Below are 20,325 nucleotides of genomic sequence, written 5' to 3'. Positions count from 1 at the left end.
GATGTTCAGAACAGAGCTCAGGACTCCAGAAGAGGTCTGGATGATGCAGAGGTCAATGGGGCCACTGTCACCTCCACACTCAGGATGCTACAAATTGTCCCATTCAGTCCAGGGTCACTTGGGCCAGCAACTGGCTGAGCCACAGTCAAAATCCCAGAACTGTGTCCTCCCTTCCTCATCCAACCTGCCTCCTTGTCTGTGCCTTGGAAAGCATGCTGTGAGGAAGCATGCAGAATGAAAGAATGTTCACATTGCAAAGTCATTGCTAAAAGGTTTTTTAAATAAGTCACTCTGCAAATACATCTAACTGTTTCTTATACATTTATTCAAGCACCCCCCCCCCCCACATTCCATTCTATATTCCTATTCATGGCACAATCAGGTGATAAAGTGCTAGCTCTCTCCTCAGAGGTAAAGGAAGATGGGGAAAGACCAAGGAGGTAAACATTGTTACACGCATTCTCTGAGCCAACTACTTTGCTCACATACTTTTGTTTTATTCTTACGTGACCCTCTGAGGTGGTGTAACTTCTATAATTTGTCCAAGAGCCTGAGCCGGGGCCTGCCCACCCCAATACCTGTCAGGATAACGAACAGATTTCTGAAGGAGATTACAGTCAACTCCCAAGTCTCAGTGGCTAAAAAATAACAAAGGTCATGTTATGTGAGTTACGGATTCTCTTCTATGCTGTCTTCACCAGGGACACTGAGGACACTGTGTTGTCCTCCCTGGAGACCACATTTGAAGGTGGCTCCATCTTCCATAATCACAGAAGGAGGAGGGAAGGGAAAGAGGACTGAGACAAATCATATTCAGGCTGCAGACTTTTCCATCCAAAAAGGGCCACTTCTGTTCATTTCCTTGAACAAAACTAGTCGTACGGACATCCCTACCCTCAGGGGGGCAGAGAGGCGAAAATCTCCTCCACCTCACATGAGAATCAAGTACTTAATGAGCATCCTGATGGACATCCACAGGCTCCACAGCCTGAGTTCTTTGTCACTATATTCCACTCGAAACTAGCCCAGAAGATTAACTACTTTTGAAGGGGCTAAAGGGCAAGGAAACATAAATCCAGACAGGTAGAAGCCACTACCAATGGGAGATCAAAATCAGGAATGAAGATAAGTTATCCTTGAAATATACATGAACATCAGCGAGGAATGGGATCATTTTGACACAATTCAGATACACCTACCAAATTTACAAGCACTTATAGAACACGGCACTGCTATCATGAGGTCTTTTAGAATTTTAAAAACTAGGACTTGGTCCAAAGTCCTGTTGTGTAATACCCAATAGCTGGCTAAAATTTATATTAAGACAAGGTTGCTATACACATTGCTATAGATGAGAACACGGGAAACTGGAGTTGATTCCCATTTATTTCTGAAATAATATCCTAGCAATTAGCTATAAATTTAAAAGTGATAAATATACATAAGAAAACCAAACTTTGGAGGACTGTGTAGCCACCCCTCCCCGCCGCAGAGAGAGATAAGCCATCAGCCGAGCTGTACAATTATGGAAACCCTTATAAAAATCTAGGACTCCAGATAAAACCTGAACCTTTCCTAGGCATAAATGTTGATTCATAGGTGGTCTAAATGAGATCATTATGCACGACATTAGGCAACATCACATATTGTTTATCTAATAGCATCATGCTTAGTCACTGAGGAAATCAGATCCCAAATGTCACAGAAAAGCCTTCAGGAGCCCTCATCATTTTGAAACACACACACACGCACGCACACACGCACGCATGCGCACACGCACACCTTTCTGCTCTTAAGTTAGGGAGACATTTTTGCATTCTGAAATTGCTTGGGAGCTTAAATCCCAAGATTGCAAAAATGATGCAACTATGTGGTAATATGGCCTACCACCTGGGTAAACATGGCTAACCCTCCATCACCAAAAGGCTTGAACTGACTGCACTGTTTTCCAGGGCCAGCTTCTCTAAGTTGCAGCAGAATAAAGGGGTTTGTTTGGCTTTTAAAGAAACGTCACCCATTCATTTGCTTGTACCGGGTGTAGGTTGTCTGGCTGGTGATGAATGCATTTCTGAGCTACCACCTACTGTAGGCATTTCACATGGGCCCTCTCCTAGGTACTCCTTTTAATATAATTTTACATCTCAGAGAATTAAAAAGATAAACATGTTGATATAAATATATATATATATGTTCTATATTCCAAACACAAGCCCTAAAGGTCTTTCAATCTTTAATTATTTTTTCAATCTTTTAATCTTCTAAAATAATCACTGTATTTAGATCTGGGGACTTGCTGTTATCTTCTGCTTGTGAGCATACCCAGAATGAATGCAACTACCGTGCAATATCAACTTGACACTCAGTGAATATTAATTGACCACTTAATATGTGCTAGGAGCTGAGCTAGGTGCTACATATGCTATGAACAACAGTTTAGACTTACACAAACGTGGTTTATTCTAGGTAAGATGTTTGTTTACTGCATAAGTAATTTGTTAAAAATTTATTTGCTTAGGGGTGCCTGGGTGGCTCAGTCGGTTAAGCGGCCGACTTCGGCTCAGGTCATGATCTCACGGTCCGTGAGTTCGAGCCCCGTGTCGGGCTCTGTGCTGACAGCTCAGAGCCTGGAGCCTGCTTCCGATTCTGTGTCTCCCTCTCTCTCTGCCCCTCCCCTGTTTATGCTCTGTCTCTGTCTCAAAAATAAATAAAACGTTAAAAAAAAATTTAAAAATAAATAAATAAATAAAAATTTATTTGCTTAAAATAAAAGGGACACCTGTAAATGAGACTATTCTTTGTGAACATAAATGTCAGATAGAATAAAGGAGATAGGAATTTCTTTAGAGCATGCTAAGGAAGACAGTACATTCATTACCTTTACTCATTTTTTAAACGAGAAACCGTGTCTATACTAATCTCCCTAATAGAAGTCTTCTTTTCACTATCACTTCCCTAGCTCCCTCTACACATGGCCTGCTAATTCATTCAGCCACTCAAAAAACATTTATTGAAGGCTTGCCTTACGTGCCAGGTTTTGTGATGGGGCCTGGAGATGAATGGGAGGTAGTTTTTGTTTTTAAGAAGCTCACGGTCTAAGGAGTAAGGATTGAGAGACAGACCCACAATCAAATAATAACAAATCATGCACAGTGTACTTGGGGGCCTTGAGGAGGGAATAACCGTGTGTCCTTAGGGGCCGGGGGTGTTGAGGGAGAAGTCAAGGAGAGTTTCACAGGGGACAGACTGGTTGGGCTGACCACTGGACATTTGCTAAGCAAGCAAGTGGGTAAGGGATATTTTGGGCAGAGGGAACATTCTATTCAAAAGAACGTTGCACTTGGGGTGCCTAGGTTGCTCAGTCGGTTAAGCATCTGACTTTGGCTCAGGTCATGATCTCACGGTTCGTGAGTTCAATCCCTGCATCGGGCTCCGTGCGCCTGTTTCAGATTCTGCATGCCCCTCTCTGCTCACATTCTTTTGATACCTCTCTCAAAAATAAATAGACATTAAAAAAAGTTAAAAAAAAAAAAGAATGTTGCACTAACTGAGGCTGCTCATCACATCACACTCTTCCTTCCTTCCTGTGCTACTAAACCCCACTTCATCCACATTCCTGGATCAGCAGCATGCGATCCCAAGACGGGAGGAAGCCTGGGGATTATAGAGCCCAATTCCCTAGCTTACCAGAGGTGAAGTTGGAGGAGAAGGTGTTAAGCTGTGAATCATGTTCTGACGCATGGTCCACTGTCACCAAAAGTTTGTATTTATTCAACACATACTTATTGAGTATTGATTGTGCATAAGGCACTGTGAGATACATGAAGACATGTAGACAAATGGTAGACAAATTGAACTGTGGGTGTCTTTTCCTCTACAACAATTTATTTCTCATTAGAAATATATGGGCTGGAGGTTGAGAACACTGTGGTGTCAGACAGCCCTGAGTTTGAAGCCTGACACTGCGGGTATTCCTGCTGGTGACCTTGAACAAGTTACTCACCCTCACCGAAACTAAATTTCCTCTGGTATGAATGAGGATAATAATCCAGCCTTCTTCACAGGTTTGTTATGAGAATTCGGTGATAACATTTGCAGGGCACTCAGTCCTTAATAAATCTTAGTGATTAGTAGTATGGCCTAAATATAATAAAATTAAGTGACAGTACAGAGTAGATGCTCAATCAAAAAAAGACCTCTACGATTAATTAATTAAGGTTTCAATTTGAAGGTCTTTACCTGATCAAAAATTAACATATACTTCCTTGAGAATCTGGGTCCCTCAAAGCTTTGTGTCAGACCAAATCAAAATGGAGATTTTTCCCACTAAGTTCCAGTAACCTCTTGTGAGATAATGAACCCTATTACTCCTTTAGTATCATGCAACCTTTAAAATTGGTAGGTCTGAACATCATCCTAAAAATCAGTTATTCTGTAAGAGAAGAGCTACTTTTGGGTTTATGGGTTACACCTATTTAGCCATTTATTCTCTGCTTTATGCCATTTGGACTCCATGGGCAATTGTGAGGCCATTTCCTGCTATCTGAAACACTGTAGGGAAGAGGAAAGAGTTACTCTAGGAGGAAGGACAAGAATTAAGAAGGGAAAATCCAAGGAGATAAATCATGGTTCTATGGAAGATAAAAATTCAGAACATAATGGACTGTCTTCTAAGTAGTGGGGGTCTCCTGGCTGCACGGGTTCCAGAAGATAGAAGGCCGACAGTCACCATTTTGTGGGAGAGACACTTGAAATGGCTGGAAAACACAATCAGCAGTGCTTAGCTCCCTTCCAATAATGGGCTTCTACAATTCTATCAAGCCATTTGATCAAATATTTATTGAGCATCTACTATGCATTCAGTCCCATTGAGAGTACAAGATAGACAACAGTAAACAAAACAGTGTCTCTGTCCTCATGGAGATTACATTCTAGTGAATTGCTACGAATCCCTCAGTGAGGTGATGGTGAGGAATCAGGGCAACCAAGCTGAACCTCTCCTTTGGGTGCACTGATAGAGTTTCCACGTAACAAGATTGATCTCCTCCCTATGGAAATGAGGGAAGAGGGGTGCCAGTGTGGCTCAGTTGGGTAAGCATCCGACTTCGCTCAGGTCATGATCTCACAGTTTGTGAGTTCGAGCCCCACATCAGGCTCTGTGCTGACAGCTTGGAGCCTGGAGCCTGCTTCAGATTCTGTGTCTCCTTCTCTCTCTGCCCCTCACCCGCTCACACTCTGTCTCTCTCTGTCTCTCAAATATAAATAAACATAAAAAAAAAAAAGAAAATCAGGGAAAAGAAGCAATGCAGAGTGCCATGCATAAGTAATAATAAATAAGGAACAACTATAACACTGGGGCTAAAACCTTCCCTAACCGTAGCAGTGATGCTCAAATCATCAAAATCCTCCAAGATAAAGTAACAGGCCATGACTTACATATTTGTCTGGTTTTTATTTTATGTGCTGCACAGTCTAACTCCAACCTTTGACTCTGTAACCAGCCCTGGTTTGAGTTTGGGTTTGAACAGCTGCCCAGCCCATCAGTGCATCAGTGCATTTGAGCAATAACTCAGGCAAAGACATTGAAGAGCTCACAAGTCCTCAATAGACTAACAGCAGAGAGAAATAAGATTCCATAGCAACAGTGTGTCACTCTAGATCATCATTGCTGTTTCATGAACAAAGTGAGGATTGAAATAGAACATATAGCAAGGAGTGGGACAGTTCGGCAGATATGATCAACTATTTTCTGGAAATCAGATCACTTTGGCTAGAGACACAACAATATGCTCATTTTTATTAGCTAAGCTGTTGAATTCTAAAGCTAGAAAAACTTGTCATTATTTATAACTTTCTCTTTCACCAAAAAAAAAAGGTGGGGGGGGGGGCGGATTTTATTCCCTTCCCTTGTTCTTTGCATCCAGATACCAGTGCTGATGGAGACAGCCAGAATGAATTCAGAATGAGGGAAACTGAATACCGCCATTGAAAACCTTTGCTGATTTGATTAAGGTTTTCCTTATTATGACACGTATTCCAGCAGCCAAAAAGTAGCTAGTAAACATTTGGGGGACTGAGCTGGGGACATAGCTCATTGTGGGATTTGCTAATCATCCATTTTTGTTTACAAAATGAAAACGTACCTCAAGTGAGCTCTTGTCTACTTGAAAGCTTGCAGTAAGGAAGGACTACGTTGTTTCGGTAAGGATTCTGGCCACAAACACTGCTTCAAGTAAATGTAATCCGAGGTCTCAGAAACAACTTTCCAACATAAACAGCAAAGGGAAGCCTCTTGGAAACTACTTGATAAACTGTTTAATAACTGCTTATCTTAGAGTTGGCTCAAGATTGCTAATGTTGGAAATGATACAGCCTAAGATCAGAGCAAACATTTCCTGCAGTGTAGCTGGACATGAAGGTGGTTTCTTTCAGTCGTTCGTTCAGGAAGGACAAGGGGCAGCGGGAATCACGTCTCACGCAAAAAGAGGAGGAGGAGTCATGTGTGCTCATATATTCAAGAGCTGTCAAAACGAAGACTCTAATTTTAAAATTCAGACTATCTCCCTCTTTTTTTTCCCCGTCTTGACAATAGACAGCTGTGTCCTTAAATGTGTTTCTTTCAGAGGAGTTTTGTTCTAGAGACACCTAAGACATGACAGAAAAACACTGTTTCTGCTAATGTTTTCACCATAGGTGGCTCCAAGAAGGCAGCTCCGACCAGCAGAGCTCTTTCAAGCCTCCAAACAAACTTGTGTGAAAGTTCCCTCTCGGTTTGATCCCCTTAGCCCTGTCACCATGCTCTGGGGGATTCCTCCATCCATGGTAGCCCCTCTTGTACGGATCGACCAGAGTAACAGGTACTCCTATGCTGCTACTGCTTTTTAGCCAGTTCTATTTGACTTGATGCCTTGATGTCACTGTTGTGTAGATCATTTTGCCATTTTAGAAGCAGACTGAAATTTCAACAACAAACATTAATTGAGTACTTATAACTGGAGATGTAAAATGGATAGTCTTTAAATTATGTATCATCTTTATGCCATGGAGGAAGGGTGCAATTAATCTTCTTTACACACCCTAGGTATTATCTCATTTAATTTTCACAACAGCACTATGAGGTAGGCTTTACCAATATTGTCTATATTCTACTGATTAAGAAACAAACAACCCTGACATTCACAAAGAAATAACTTGCCCTCTGGTTTTTCACACAGCAAAGCAGTCTTTAAAAATATAAATTGTGGGGGTGCCTGGATGGCTCAGGTGGTTGAGCATCTGGCTTCAGCTCAGGTCATGATCACACAGTTTGTGGATTCGAGCCCTGCATTGGGCTCTGTGTTGACAGCTTAGAGTCTGGAGCCTGCTTCGAATTCTGTGTCTCCCTCTCTCTCTGCTCCTCCCCTGCTCATGCTCTGTCTCTCTCTCTCCTTCAAAAAAAAAAATTAAAAAAATATAAATTGTGGGGTATGGCTGAGTGGCTCAGTCAGTTGAGCATCTGACTCTTGATTTTGGCTCAGGTCGTGATCTCAGGGTTGTGGGATCGAGCCCTGCGCCGGGCTCCACACTGAGCGTGGAACCTGCTTAAGATTCTGTCTCCCTCTTTCTTTGCATCTCTCCTGCTTGTGTGTGTTTGTTCTCTCTCTCTCTCAAAAAAAAAAAAATACATATAAACTGGAACGCTTTCACCTGAGATGTAGTAATAGTGACTAGATTTACCTTGCCCATTGGAAAGTTTAAAAACTGGACAGAATACATGAAATGATTATTTTTAAGACATTGGACATCAAGCAACGAAGCCCAGTGAATCTTGTGTAATAGGAAATAGAAGAAATAAAGTCTACAAGACTCCAGCTTACTCCTTTATTGCTTTCTGTGTCAAGGCACAGGGATTCCCTGAGTTGAGTGGACACAGTGGAAAGTCCAGAGAGGCCAAAGGAGCCAGAGATCTTAGAACAAATTATGGGAAAAGAGAGAGTGTATGGCAGACACCTGTGGCCTCCTGTAAAGGGTCCCATCATGTCTTCAGCCAAGTACTGATCAGTTCATACATGCGAGGAAATTGTCTGAGGCTGGGAAAAGCAGCACCAAAGCATTCGTACTGAGGGCACGATTACCGGAGATCACACAGGACCATGAATAGTTCCTTTTCCCACTAGCCAGAGTGGGAAACCTCATAATTATGGGGCATTGGGCAGGCTTTAAGAAGCATACTCAAAAGCACTTTCCCTCAGAATTAGAGCACAATTAGTCCTAGACAAAATGCTCCTCTGGCCTCTCTTAAGGAAGCTTAAAAGCCAGAAACCAAAGGATCAAGATGTTTCCACGTTACTTCATTGAATCTCAGTAGAAAGCTTAAGCATAGCTGCAAGAATACAAAAATATCTTGCACCCAACAAAACAAAATTCCCAACTATCATCCAATAAAAAATTAATAGTCATGCAAAAAAGCAAGAATATATGAACTCCTAATGAGAAGAAAATCACTATCATATCATCAGAGAAGTATTTCTGTTTAAGTAGTCTTCCCCCCAAAATTTTTCTCTATTATTGCAACTTATTTATGTTAGTCATAGCGCTTACCAGAAGTTATAATTACACATTACTTATTTGCTTGCATGTTTAGGATCTGTCTCACCCAGTGGGCTGTGAGCAGACAACGTCTTATGACACTGGCCATGTCAGTGGCACTGACTTCCCGTCAACTCCACGCTCCCATGTACACCTAACCCCAGCCTGACTACTGCCCATTCTGGTACAATCTTAACAACAAAAAGCATGTACAATCTTAAACAACAACAAGAAAAATCAACTTCTTTTCTGAATGTTTTATTTTCAAAATCAGAGCACAAATCAATAGCTTTGAAAGCCAAAGCTGAAAGTTGCAAGAGTTCTGCTTTGAGAAGAAGGAGGAGGAGGAGGAGGAGGAGGAAGAGGAGGAGGAGGAGGAGGAGGAGGAGAAGGAGAAGGAGGAGGGGAGAAGGAGAAGGAGGAGGAGGAGGAGGAGGAGGAGAAGGAGGAGAAGAGAAGGAGGAGAAGAAGAGAAGGAGAAGGAGAAGGAGAAGGAGGAGAAGGAGGAGGAGGAGAAGGAGAAGGAGAAGGAGAAGGAGGAGGAGGAGGAGGAGGAGGAGGAGAAGGAGGAGGAGAAGCAGCAGCAGCAGAAGAAGAAGAGGAAGCAGAAGCAGCAGCAGCCTATTTCTTCTTTGTATCAAGTGATGCAGGGTTTACATACAGTAAAATGTATAAAGTTTAAGTTCTGAAAAATGTATACACTTGGGTAGCCAGCACTGCATTTAACAAAGAGAACATTTCTTTCACTCAGTAAGTTCCCTGGTGTCTCTGGTCCAGCGTCTCCCTACTGCCTCCAAGCAGAGCCACCCACTCTTCTGACTTCTAACATAATAATATAGTTTGTGCTTGAGCTTTATATACATGGAATTACAGTCGATCCTTGAACAATGTGGGGGATAGGGGTGCCAAATCCCCACACAAAAATCTACATGCAACTTTTGACTCCCCAAACACTTAACTACTAATAGCCTATTGACTGGAAGGCTTACTGATAACATAAACAGTGGATGAACACGTGTTTTGTATGGGTATTATATACGGTATTCTTACAATAAAGAAGGTCAGAGAAAAGAAAATATTATTAAGAAAATCGTAAGGAAGGGGCGCCTGGGTGGCTCAGTCGGTTAAGCATCCAACTTCGGCTCAGGTCATGATCTCATGGTTCGTGAGTTTGAGCCCCACGTCGGGCTCTGTGCTGACAGCTCAGAGCCTGGAGCCTACTTTAGATTCCTCTCTGCTCCTCCCCTGCTCACTCGTTTGCTCTCTCTCTCTTTCTCTCAAAATTAAACAAACATTGAAAATTTTTTTGAAAAAAGGAAACCATAAGGAAAAGAAATACACTTGCTGTACCGTGCTGTGTTTATTGAAAGATGTGTTCCATTGCATGGATACATCACAGTTTGTTTATCCTGTCCTCTGTTGATGGATACTTGGAACTTTCCTATTTTTTTTTTCTTAATGTTTTATTTATTTTTGAGAGAGGGAGACAGAGCCCGAGTGGGGGAGAGGCAGACAGAGAGGGAGACACAGAATCCGAAGCAGGCTCCAGGCTCTGAGCTGTCAGCAAAGAGCCTGACGCAGGGCCCAAACCCACGAACCATGAGATCAAGACCTGAGCTGAAGTCAAAGGTTTAACCGAATGAGCCACCCAGGTGCCCCTGAACTTTCCTATTTTTAGCTATTATGAATAAAGCTGCTATGAACATTATTGTACAAGAATTTTTGTGGATATGTATTTTCATTTCTCTTAAGTTAATACCTAGCAATTGGTGGGTCATAGGGTAGAAGTATGCTTAATTTTTAAGAGATTGCCAAGCTATATTCCAAAGTAGCTGACCCATTTCATACCCCTACCATCACTGTGTGAGAGTTCTAGGTGTTTACATCCTTACCTGACTTGGGATTATCAGCACTTTGGATTCTAGCCATTTTAAAGGATGTGAAATGGTATCTCATAGTGATTTTAATCTGTATTTACCTGATAACCAGTGGCATTCAGCATCTTTTTGTGAGCTTATTGGCCATTCATAGAACCTCTCTATCAAGTTACTATTCCAGGCTTTTGGCCATTTAAAAAAATTGGATCATTTGGCTTTGCATTGTTGAGTTGTAGGCGTTTTTCATAGATTCTGCAGATAGACCTTGGTCAAATATGCGTATCATGAATATCTTCTCTGTGGTCCATCTTTTATTTCAACAATATCTTTTGAGAACAGATTTTTAGTTTTGACAAAGTTCAATTTATCTAGTTAAGAAAAGGGGTCCTGACCATCAAAAAGTTGGGTCCTGAAGAGAATAGCATATAAAGTTTATGCCACACACAATATTTCTGAAAGAATTCATGATGATGTAAGAGCTGGTTTTCCTTACTGCTCAGTTGGAGATTGAAAGTCCTTTCTGGGCTGAAGAGAAGTTTGGGGAATGGGAGAAAAAATCAAGACAAAAAGGGGGTCCTGCATCCCCTCCCCCCAGTAAACGATCCCTGCCTCAGTCAGGGTGTGGGGACTCCAGAGTGGATGAAACCTGCGTCTTGCTTTCCCAGGGATAACCCACAGAAGCAGAAAGCCATGTAGAAAGCCTCACAGAAAGGTAGCAATAGTGGGCAAGAGATACAGGTGGATGGGCCTGGGGGAGGCCCCAGGAGGTACTATCATTCTCAGGGAAGATGGGGAAACAGATAACAGATATCTCTACACCCATGGGATAGAGGAATCCTAAGAGACAGTGGGCTAACTCTAAGTGGTCTGGATTTGGGATAAGGAAGACTCCAAGTAGTTATTCCTAGAGTCCAGAGACCATTGTGAAAGCATGCATACCAGGAGCCAAGCCCAGAACCTGAGGATGAGGACAAACTAAGGTGAAGTTCAACCCACTGAAGGCCCGCGTAGACAGCAAACCGTTGTGAATGAGACCTCACTTCCCCCTGGAGTCCCCTGGAACTCAAAATACTTCCCAAGGGAGAGAGAAAGGAGAGGAACAAAAACTTGAACCAATTCTTCACCCGAAAGAGACTCTGTTTTAATCCAGAAGGAAGAGAGTTTTACCTTGAATTGGCAAGATTGTTTCCTATTGACAAAAGGATGTGAAGATTTGAGAAGCAAATTAAATTGAATTGTAGAGAAACAGTTTCATACATGCATGTCTAAATTTTAGGAGTGAAATGACATAAAGGGTAATCATAAGGACTTCAGGGCAGGAACTGTTTCTGTGCTGTTCACCAAGGTTATATTATGGGTGTAGTATCGAGCCAAGCACATAGCAGGTGGTCAAGCACTAGCTTTGAGTGGATGAAAGAAAATGGCCCAACTATGGTAGAGTGAGGTTCCTGTGGCCTCAGATACCCCAGTTTTCTGGCTCTTATGCTTCCTCCTTCCTCACACAGTGAAGCCGAGGACAAATCAGCTGTGTATTTGGAACAGAGCAGCAATGGGAATAGACATTTTGTTTTCCCTTTGCTTATCAGTTGGTAAACCATTATTTCCTTAAACATGCCTTTACAAATGGAGAATTATTCTAGCTGCTAAACTCATCCCTGAATGCCATATCATATAAAAACAATTACTCCTGTATGGTTCAATATTCTTAACTCTTTACACAGTTTATGGCCACTGAAGTGTCCTCTAGGTGTTTAAAAAAGTCTTAAAAACGCACTTAGAGCAAAAGCAACACTCATTTGGTTATTTATTTATTAGTGGGTTTTTTTCTTTCCATTAGCAATGCCTGACATTCCATGTCTTGAGATGAATTCACAAGAGCAACAAAGATCCTATTTCTTAAAAACTTAAGGAAAATGGGCTATGAAAGAAACTTGTTCCCATTTGTTAGGGCTTTTTAAGGATACTGAGAACCTTCTGATGGTACTTTAGGGGAGAGAAACATGTAGTACTTAAGAGAATTGGCTTTGGAATTGGACTGCAACTTACACTGAGCTCTGCCCCTTACCAGTCATTGGAACTTGGGCAAGTTATGCAAGGTCTCAAAGCTTTAGGTAAGTCACTCCTGGGAAGTTTAGACTATTAAATGAGATTATAGGAGTTTAGCACAGGATCTGGCACTTATTAACCACACAATTTATCTTAGCTATTTTATCATTACCATCTTTACTTTGATTCACTGACATGAGGAAACTAGAACAAAGCACCATAACATACCTCTTTTCTTGATATCAGCAATGTCTGGACACAGATGTGGTGAGATTGTTAAGGAATTTCCTTGTGCCAGGTGTTAGGTTTTCAAAAACCAAAGTCACAGACCCAGGCACCTCTGTAAACACACATGAAAAAGATTCAGAGTAAAATCATCTCCAGGGAGCACAGTTTCATTGACAGCAATCTAAATGACACCTTAGGGTTTGGAAAAGAAGTTTAGGTTTCTCCTGGGGAATGTGAAAACAGGGACACAGAAAAACTTGGGTTGCACTGGTTTCTTTCTGCAACTGCTATTTGAAATTCACTAACGACCAGCTCAGATGTGCAGCAGGGTTTACAAAGAATGAGCTCCTGACTTCCCCCTTAATCTGCTAAGGGGCTGTGGGCTTTCGAAATCATTTTGAAAGGAGACACAAATTTAGGCCAGAACTTATTGGCTGACTGATGAACCTCCTGTAAATCTTCAAGCAAACAGAAGCTGATTTTGAATCCATTCAGAAAACATTCTTCATTTGATCCCCCTAAAACCTAAGTTATTTCAATATAATTCAATCGAAGTGAGGCAGCTGTCCCAGAAATCAGAAAAAGCCTCCTTGTTTCATGTTGGCTTAGTTGTTCTTCTGCTAAAGAAATGACCTTGAGACTGCGGACACCACATCCTGAGCCCCACTCGGGGACTTCACACAGGACAGCTAGGGCAGCATGGCTCCCAGACTGTGCTTTGGAGCCAAGCTTTGGAGCCAAGACGAAGAATCTGAACCAATAAAACAAAGGGTTGGAAGCAGGGGAGGGGACGGTGCTGACTTCTTTCTAGGGTAGAACACGGAGGGACGTGACCTCAGGAATATCAGGCCATTAAGATGAGGCTTCGGGGGACACTTGGGTGGCTCAGTCGGTTAAGCGTCCAACTTCAGCTCAGGTCATGATCTCACGGTTTGTGAGCTTGAGTCCCGTGTCAGGCTCTGTGCTGACACCTCAAAGCCTGGAGCCTGCTTTGGATTCTGGGTCTCCCTCTCTCTCTGCCCCTCCCCCACTCACGATCTGTCTCTGTCTCAAAAATAAACAAACATTAAAAAAATACCCCAGAAAATGAGGCTTCAGAAACTGCCCAGGAAGTTGCACAAGGGAGGTGACCTTTAAGAAAATGACAGGACTATCTCAATTAGATGCTCTTCTTCCGCACAATTACTGCTAAACCTGTATTAGATCCACGTTCCCTGCATATGAGAAGCTGCTCCTGCGTCAGGGCGGACAACAGCCAAGGGGAAAATGACCATCCTTAGGTGAGCCTGAAGAGTCTAAGTGATGGACAGTGAGGGCATAAGAAGGGGGAGTCGCGTGAATAGGTAGTGGGGGCATTGTGGCTGGAGTGGGGAAGAGAGAAGGCCAGCTTCCTAGAAATGTGAGCAGTAACAGGGCCAAGAGAGAGCTTTCTTAGCCCAGCAGACAAGCTTGGAACGTGCCCCCATTTTCAGGTCTTTGTGTGGCTCCTAAGCACACTGAACTCAAGTCTGCAGTGTAGATACAGATTGCTGGAGGCTATTGTTTTTCCCAGATGTTCTTCCACTGAATAACAGTGCTCAGGTCCATAAGAGAACGTGTTCTAGAATGCTTATTATAAGAATGTTTATAACAGGAGGGAGTTGGGCGGGTGGGTGGGGGGCAGGCATCCCTACTAGGAATGATTGCTCTGGATTACCACAGAGCGCTAAGAAGAAGCGGGCCAGAGGAACAGAGACGTGGTTAGCTCCAGAAGTCAGTCGTACTGTTGAGTAAAAAAGGCAGAAAACAGAACAAAAATGCCTTTTATGTACACCGAAAACATGCAGGAGAAACATCACAACATTCTTCCCGAGGGGACCTTAGAGCCAATCAAGATCCCTCTGTGGGGAGTGGGGGATGAGAGTGAGGGTTCAGGAAGGAGAGGCAAATAATCTCTCAGGGAAGGAGGGGAGAGCCTTGCGTGGTCTCCTCATGACGACTTGCTGCATACTTAACAGAAGGACTGACTCAGATCTGCACCTAATTAAACAGACCAAAGCAGGGAGTGAGAGGGAGCCAGCCGGGCTGAGGGCTGGGCAGATGCCCCAGGCAAGACGGGCGGCTGTGGAAAGGCCTCTCGTTAGGCCTAGGGCTGCCCGGAAATAGAGCCAGTTTGACTGTCTCACCAAGAGGAATGGGGAAAGGGACAGGAGGTGAAGTCAGAGTGAGAGAGGAAGGTGCATGGCCTCCCTGGGCCAGGGCAAGAGACTCAGATTTTACTGAAAGTGCAATGGGAGGCCACTAAAACATTTTAAGCCAAGGGGTGGCATGCCTTCGTTGACATTTCTGACAGATCATGGTGTCTGCTAAACAGAAGGGAGCAAGAATAAAACCGTTGATGAGGCACTGCAGCAGCCCCAGTGAGACTTGCTGGGGACCTGGACCAAGGCGGCGGCACACGTGGGGGCAAGTGTTGGGACACAGTGCACACAAGCACAACCATGCCTCCACACAAGGCAGGCAAGAAGAGTCAGGTCCTTACAGGGCTCACATTCCTACTTTTCCACAGGGAATATAATCCAGGGTTTCTTCTCTGTTGGGCTTCTGCTGGAAAAACGTGAACGCCCAGGATGCCATGGGCTTCCCCCAGCCCCACCCCCTCTGCCAGGCGCTCTGAGCTTGGTGTGCTCACAGGTGTTTGCCTCCTAGTCCCGGACTTTCCCCAACAATGGAGTCACACGGGTCTCCCTGACTATGTCTATGGTCAGGACGCACAAGAGTGGGACTCTGCAGGTTGGCGGCCTGAATGTGATTCACAGCTCTGCCATGCATTTACTAGCTGTGTGACCCTGGACAAGTTCCTTTGTGTCTCTGTGCCTCAGTTTCTTATGCATAAAATACAGATAATGATAGTACCTATTTCATACTTTGTTAATATGTATAAGACCCCGGGAACAGCGCCTGGCATCAATACGTGTTCTATTAGAGTGTGCCACCATTGAGTACTGTAATTCTTACTAGTGGAGGGTGCCGGTTGCTTTCCCTGCTCCTGTGCCCAGTGACCGCAGCTCTTCCAGCAGGATATTTTCTGGGAAGTGTGAGCCTGGGATCCGGTTGTCCTGCCTCCCCCCTGCACCCTACCTCTGCTCTGAACAACCAACTTGCTAAAAACTGAGGTCATTTTTTGACAAACTCCAAGTTACCTGCATAGCCCAGTGCTTTCCCCAGGAAACAAAAAGTGCTTATTGTAAACAAGACTGAGAATTCTAAAACTTTTCTGAAGTTATAAGGAATGTGTCATCTGCCCCTTCCAAGTATGTTTTTATACTTCTCAGAAGACAGCTCAAGAAAAGCAGGCTGCTCAGGCCACCGGATACATTTACATAGGCTTTCCAAGGGGTGGCCACGGTTTCAGCCCACGAAGCACCCTACTTCACATTTACCAGGTACGACAGTCATTTATTATGCTTCTTTATCCCTCTCCTATTATTTTCCACCCAAGCTGATGCTTCCTGGCTGGACTCCCTGTGATTCTAGACAATCTCATTAAAGCACTCACAATAGGTTTGAATGACCTGTAGAATGAACCTTGGCCTCTCTCATTTATTTGCATTTTAAAAGGAAGTTTTTAATTTGAATAGACTTCCAATTTGTTGATTTGAGAGTGGAAAAAAAAAATGCACTTTCCAAATATCTCTGAAATAGGGCTAGGCTAGACCTCCCGGTACCATCTGGCATTCCGACCAGTACCTCTGCCCTCCCTCCAGCCCAGCACCTGCCGTGTCTCCTGAAGACTTCAAGCCCACACAAGGCCTGTATTGGATATTATCTGTGGTGGCCCCATATCCTCTTTGTCCACCTACTTCTCTAGCGATGTGATCTGCCGGGGCCGTGCCTTAGTTCCACACATACCTCTCGCTTTCTGCCCAGGCTTCCCGGATTCGGGACACCTGTAGGTGCAGCCTGGGAGGTGAGGGGCATTGGTACCCCAGGGGGGCAACCCCTGACCAGTGGAGGATGGAACCTATGGATAAATGCTGTTCTGTCTTTCCTGGTACCCAGAATCCTGGTGGGACAGAGTCCCTGTGGCCCATAGTTGTATCCAACTCAGAACTCACCCTTGAATCAGCTGCCCTTCCTCCTGTGTTTCTCTCTCCCGGGATCCCCCCTTCCTGTTTTCTTGGGCCACTTATCAAAAGAGACTCTGCTCTCAGGGCAACTGAGGCTAAAACAGTGCCAAAAGGTCTTCACCTGGCCACCTACTTTTGTGCTGTTCAGGGGAGGATTAACATGGTTACAGACTATGATTTATAAAGCGGAAATTTGTCAGGGTATTTGCAAATAGTTAAGATAAATCCCATTGTTTGAGATTTAATGCAATGAATATTTATTGCAGTTTGCCCAGTGTCAGGTGCACAGCTAGGCCTCCACCAACGACTCCTCCCAGAGACACGGAGATCCACCCTAGAAGAGAAAGGTAAGCAGATCTCCAGGGCAGGCAGCCACGCCGAGGCTGAGAGTGTGGATGCCAGAGACAGGCTGCCTATGTTCACTTCCTTATCCGTTGCTTTCTAGCAGGGTAAACTGTCTAATCTCACCAAGCCTCAGTTTCTTCCTCCATGAAATGTGGAAACCCTAGGGTCATTATGAAGCCCGAAAGAAATGTATGTGAAGGTGATATGATGCTGCTGACATGTAGCAGGTGCACAACCAATTCTAACTCTGCAGCAAGTTGCTGATTTCCACGGAATGTGTCACTGCCACGAGGGTGGTAGCTGTCAACGAGAGGAGATGGAGAGCAGGCACGTGGGGAGGGTGCTATCCCTCTGCCCAGCCCGGCTCCAGTTTTAATATGAGGAACATCAAAAGAACAATTCAGCCGAGAAAAAGGTAACCACGACTAATCACTTTTGACAGATGTTAAACTTTTGGCCACTTTCTTATTCAAGCAATTTATATCATGTTCCGTGCTCCTCAAGTATGGCATTATGTTTACACATTTAGATGACTTCTGTAGGATGACAAATGTGTTCTTGAATGTTGGAAATAACTTTAACTAAAAAATTTACATTCTCATACATTTTGTACCACACTTGGACTAGTTTTGTTTTAACAACACCTCCTTCTCTCTAATTATCCTAGTCAGTCAAAAGTTCCTTCTACCTTCCTTTTACAATATGTGGCTAATTCCAGGGTGTCTCTGGGAAATTTTCTATCAGCCATTTTGTTAGAGATGGTTAAGGAGAAGGGAGGAGCTCCTAAATGGAAGGGTGAAAAGGGATGGATGAGTAGTGGCAGAAAGGGGATTTTGAGGGGACTCAAGCAGGAGACCTGATATGTGCCTAGTGAGAAAGGAGATGTCTATCTGTAGGCTAGTGAAGCCATCTTGGACATGCTTTGTCCTTCCCCCCACCCCCATTTTCCTGGACACCTGCACCTGCTACCAGGTGCTTTGAACCACCCCCACCCCCCTTCATGCCCAGCCTTCTGTTCTTCCCTGAAAGGTTTCACATTGCACCAGCAAAACTGGAGGGCAGACGATCTTCCTTTGCTTCTGCTCACTTCCATTTCTGGACTTCTCTCCAACCTACTATTCTCCCCAGGCAACTGTGAAGATATTTTTGGCTAAGGAGGGCATTCCCAGCACTATGCCAGATGAACAGATGGTGGGTGGGCCAGAGGAATGGTGGGTGGTGGGGCTGGCATGAGGGGCATCTGGCGGTGTCCTTCTGGATTACAGAGAACTGGGAATCTTAAGAAGATCCCTTCCTTCCCAAAATCTGATTGGCTTTTTAAAGACTCCCAGTACCTCTGAAATAAACCAGAGAGTCGGTATAAGCAGATGATTCTCCTTCAGACGAATGGTTTGTTGTATCATTTGTAGGTATAAAAAGATTTATTAACTCATAATTTTATCAAGTAGTAATGTGTGAGTAAATGTTTTAATAAGGTCACTAATTCCATTATAGTATGTTGTGCTTAACAGCCTTTAAAGGTGAAATAAAATTATCAGCTCTTAGTTACTCTCCTCCAATTTTCTGTAGACTTAATGAGGGGTTTTCTGGAAGCCCACGACTCCCCACCTCCTTCCTGTCCCACTACCTCCACAGACCTTTGCTGCATTTAAGACAATATGAAGTGTAGTGCCTCAGAATTAACGTTCTGGGGAAAGAAAGATTAAAATTAGAATCCTAGCTCAACCACTTAGTACTTGTTTGACCTTGAAAGAGTTCCTTAACCCAGCTTAACCTCAGGATGCTCATTTGTAAAATGGGATCATTACTGTACCTCACACAGTTCCCCCTAAAGAATGCATGGGACCACTAATGCATGGACAATACGAACAAAGTGCTTCGAAGGGAGTGTGAGCTAATAAATGTTAGTGACTGTGTTAGTTGTATATTGCTGTGGGACACATTACCCCAACTCAATCTGCATATAACTAAGTTACATGCCTCTGCTACAAGGTCTCTCAGAAGGCTAGAGTCAAGGCATTGGCCAGGCTACAGTCTGATCTGAAGGTTTGACTGAGGGAGGATCTGCTTCCAAACTCACTTTTGTGGTTATTGGGAAGACTCGTAGCCTATGGGCTGGTGGACTAAGGACCTCAGCTCACCCCGGGCTGCTGGCTGGAGCACCTCTTCAGCTCCTTGTGATGTGGGCCTCTTCCTGGTGTGGCTCAGACATGGCAGCTGGCTCCCATCAGAGTGAGCAAGCAAGAAGGCAAGAGAGGGCCCGCAAGACAGAGGACACAGTCTTTTAGTAACATAACCTCTGAAATGATATCCCATTACCTTTGCCATATTCTATTTCTTAGAAACAAGTTATTAGTCTTACACAGCATGTAAGGGCTTGCAGTCCAGGTACTTTTGTTTTTGTGGGTTCCTTCCCTGCTGCTCCCCCACTCCCTGTTTAGTCTAGTATACCCACACTTCTCACACTGTCCAGACATGCCAGAGTCTAAGAGCTCCCAAGTGGTTCTCCTGGGATTCATAATGATGTCTCAGGAGATTTGTGTCATTGAAAAAGATAATGGTGTCTGTTTTGATTCTTAACTTTTTAGAGAAAACCAACACATAAAATTACCTATTTTCCCTTTCAAATCAGACAAGGAGGGCCTTTGAGCATGTAGCATGTGGGGTTTAAGAGTCAAAAAAGGTTGGGAGATGTCACCATGCATATTCATGCCTCCATGATTGCATGGCTGATGCCTCTCTGTTCTGCTTGGTGGATTCATACTCAGCCTTCAGTGTCAGACTTAGATGTCACTTTTTTGGGGCAAATATATATTCAAGACCCTCAGGACTTATCCCTTCTTCCCCATGTCTTCTGTTTCCCTATAGCATTTTGAATAACTCCCCCTTCGAGATCTTCTGTTATAGATAGTGCGTATACAAAGTATTCCACAAGATCCTAGGATTCCACATGGTGATGAGGATGGGTGTGACAAGGACTCACTTTCTTAAATGGGTGGTCTTTTCAGTTTGTGTCATCTTCCCTGTCCACAGCCCTTTCTATGGAGACCTTTTTTTGCTCTTGGACCTTGTTGCCCATACCTTCCCTTCCTGTCCTGGAGATGACTCTTGTCTCAAGGGCAGCTCACCTCATTGCAGGAGTTCTGGACCTGCCT

At 43.8% G+C, this 20,325-nt stretch overlaps 1 protein-coding gene across 1 annotated transcript in view; it reads right to left on the bottom strand.

Annotated features, from left to right (window-relative positions):
* The window catches only part of NCAM1 (neural cell adhesion molecule 1), a 385,399-nt gene that overhangs the window by 320,394 nt on the left and 44,680 nt on the right, over positions 1-20,325 (bottom strand). Inside the window, exon 6 of the mRNA XM_042957775.1 lies at positions 12,717-12,828. The gene's annotated coding sequence lies outside the window, so the exon portion shown is untranslated. The remainder of the gene's footprint in view (positions 1-12,716; positions 12,829-20,325) is intronic.

Source organism: Panthera tigris, chromosome D1, assembly GCF_018350195.1.
Source record: "Panthera tigris isolate Pti1 chromosome D1, P.tigris_Pti1_mat1.1, whole genome shotgun sequence".
Classification (NCBI taxonomy): Eukaryota; Metazoa; Chordata; class Mammalia; order Carnivora; family Felidae; genus Panthera; species Panthera tigris.
Note: the sequence above shows the minus strand (reverse complement) of the source record. Positions and strands in the feature narration are given on the sequence as shown.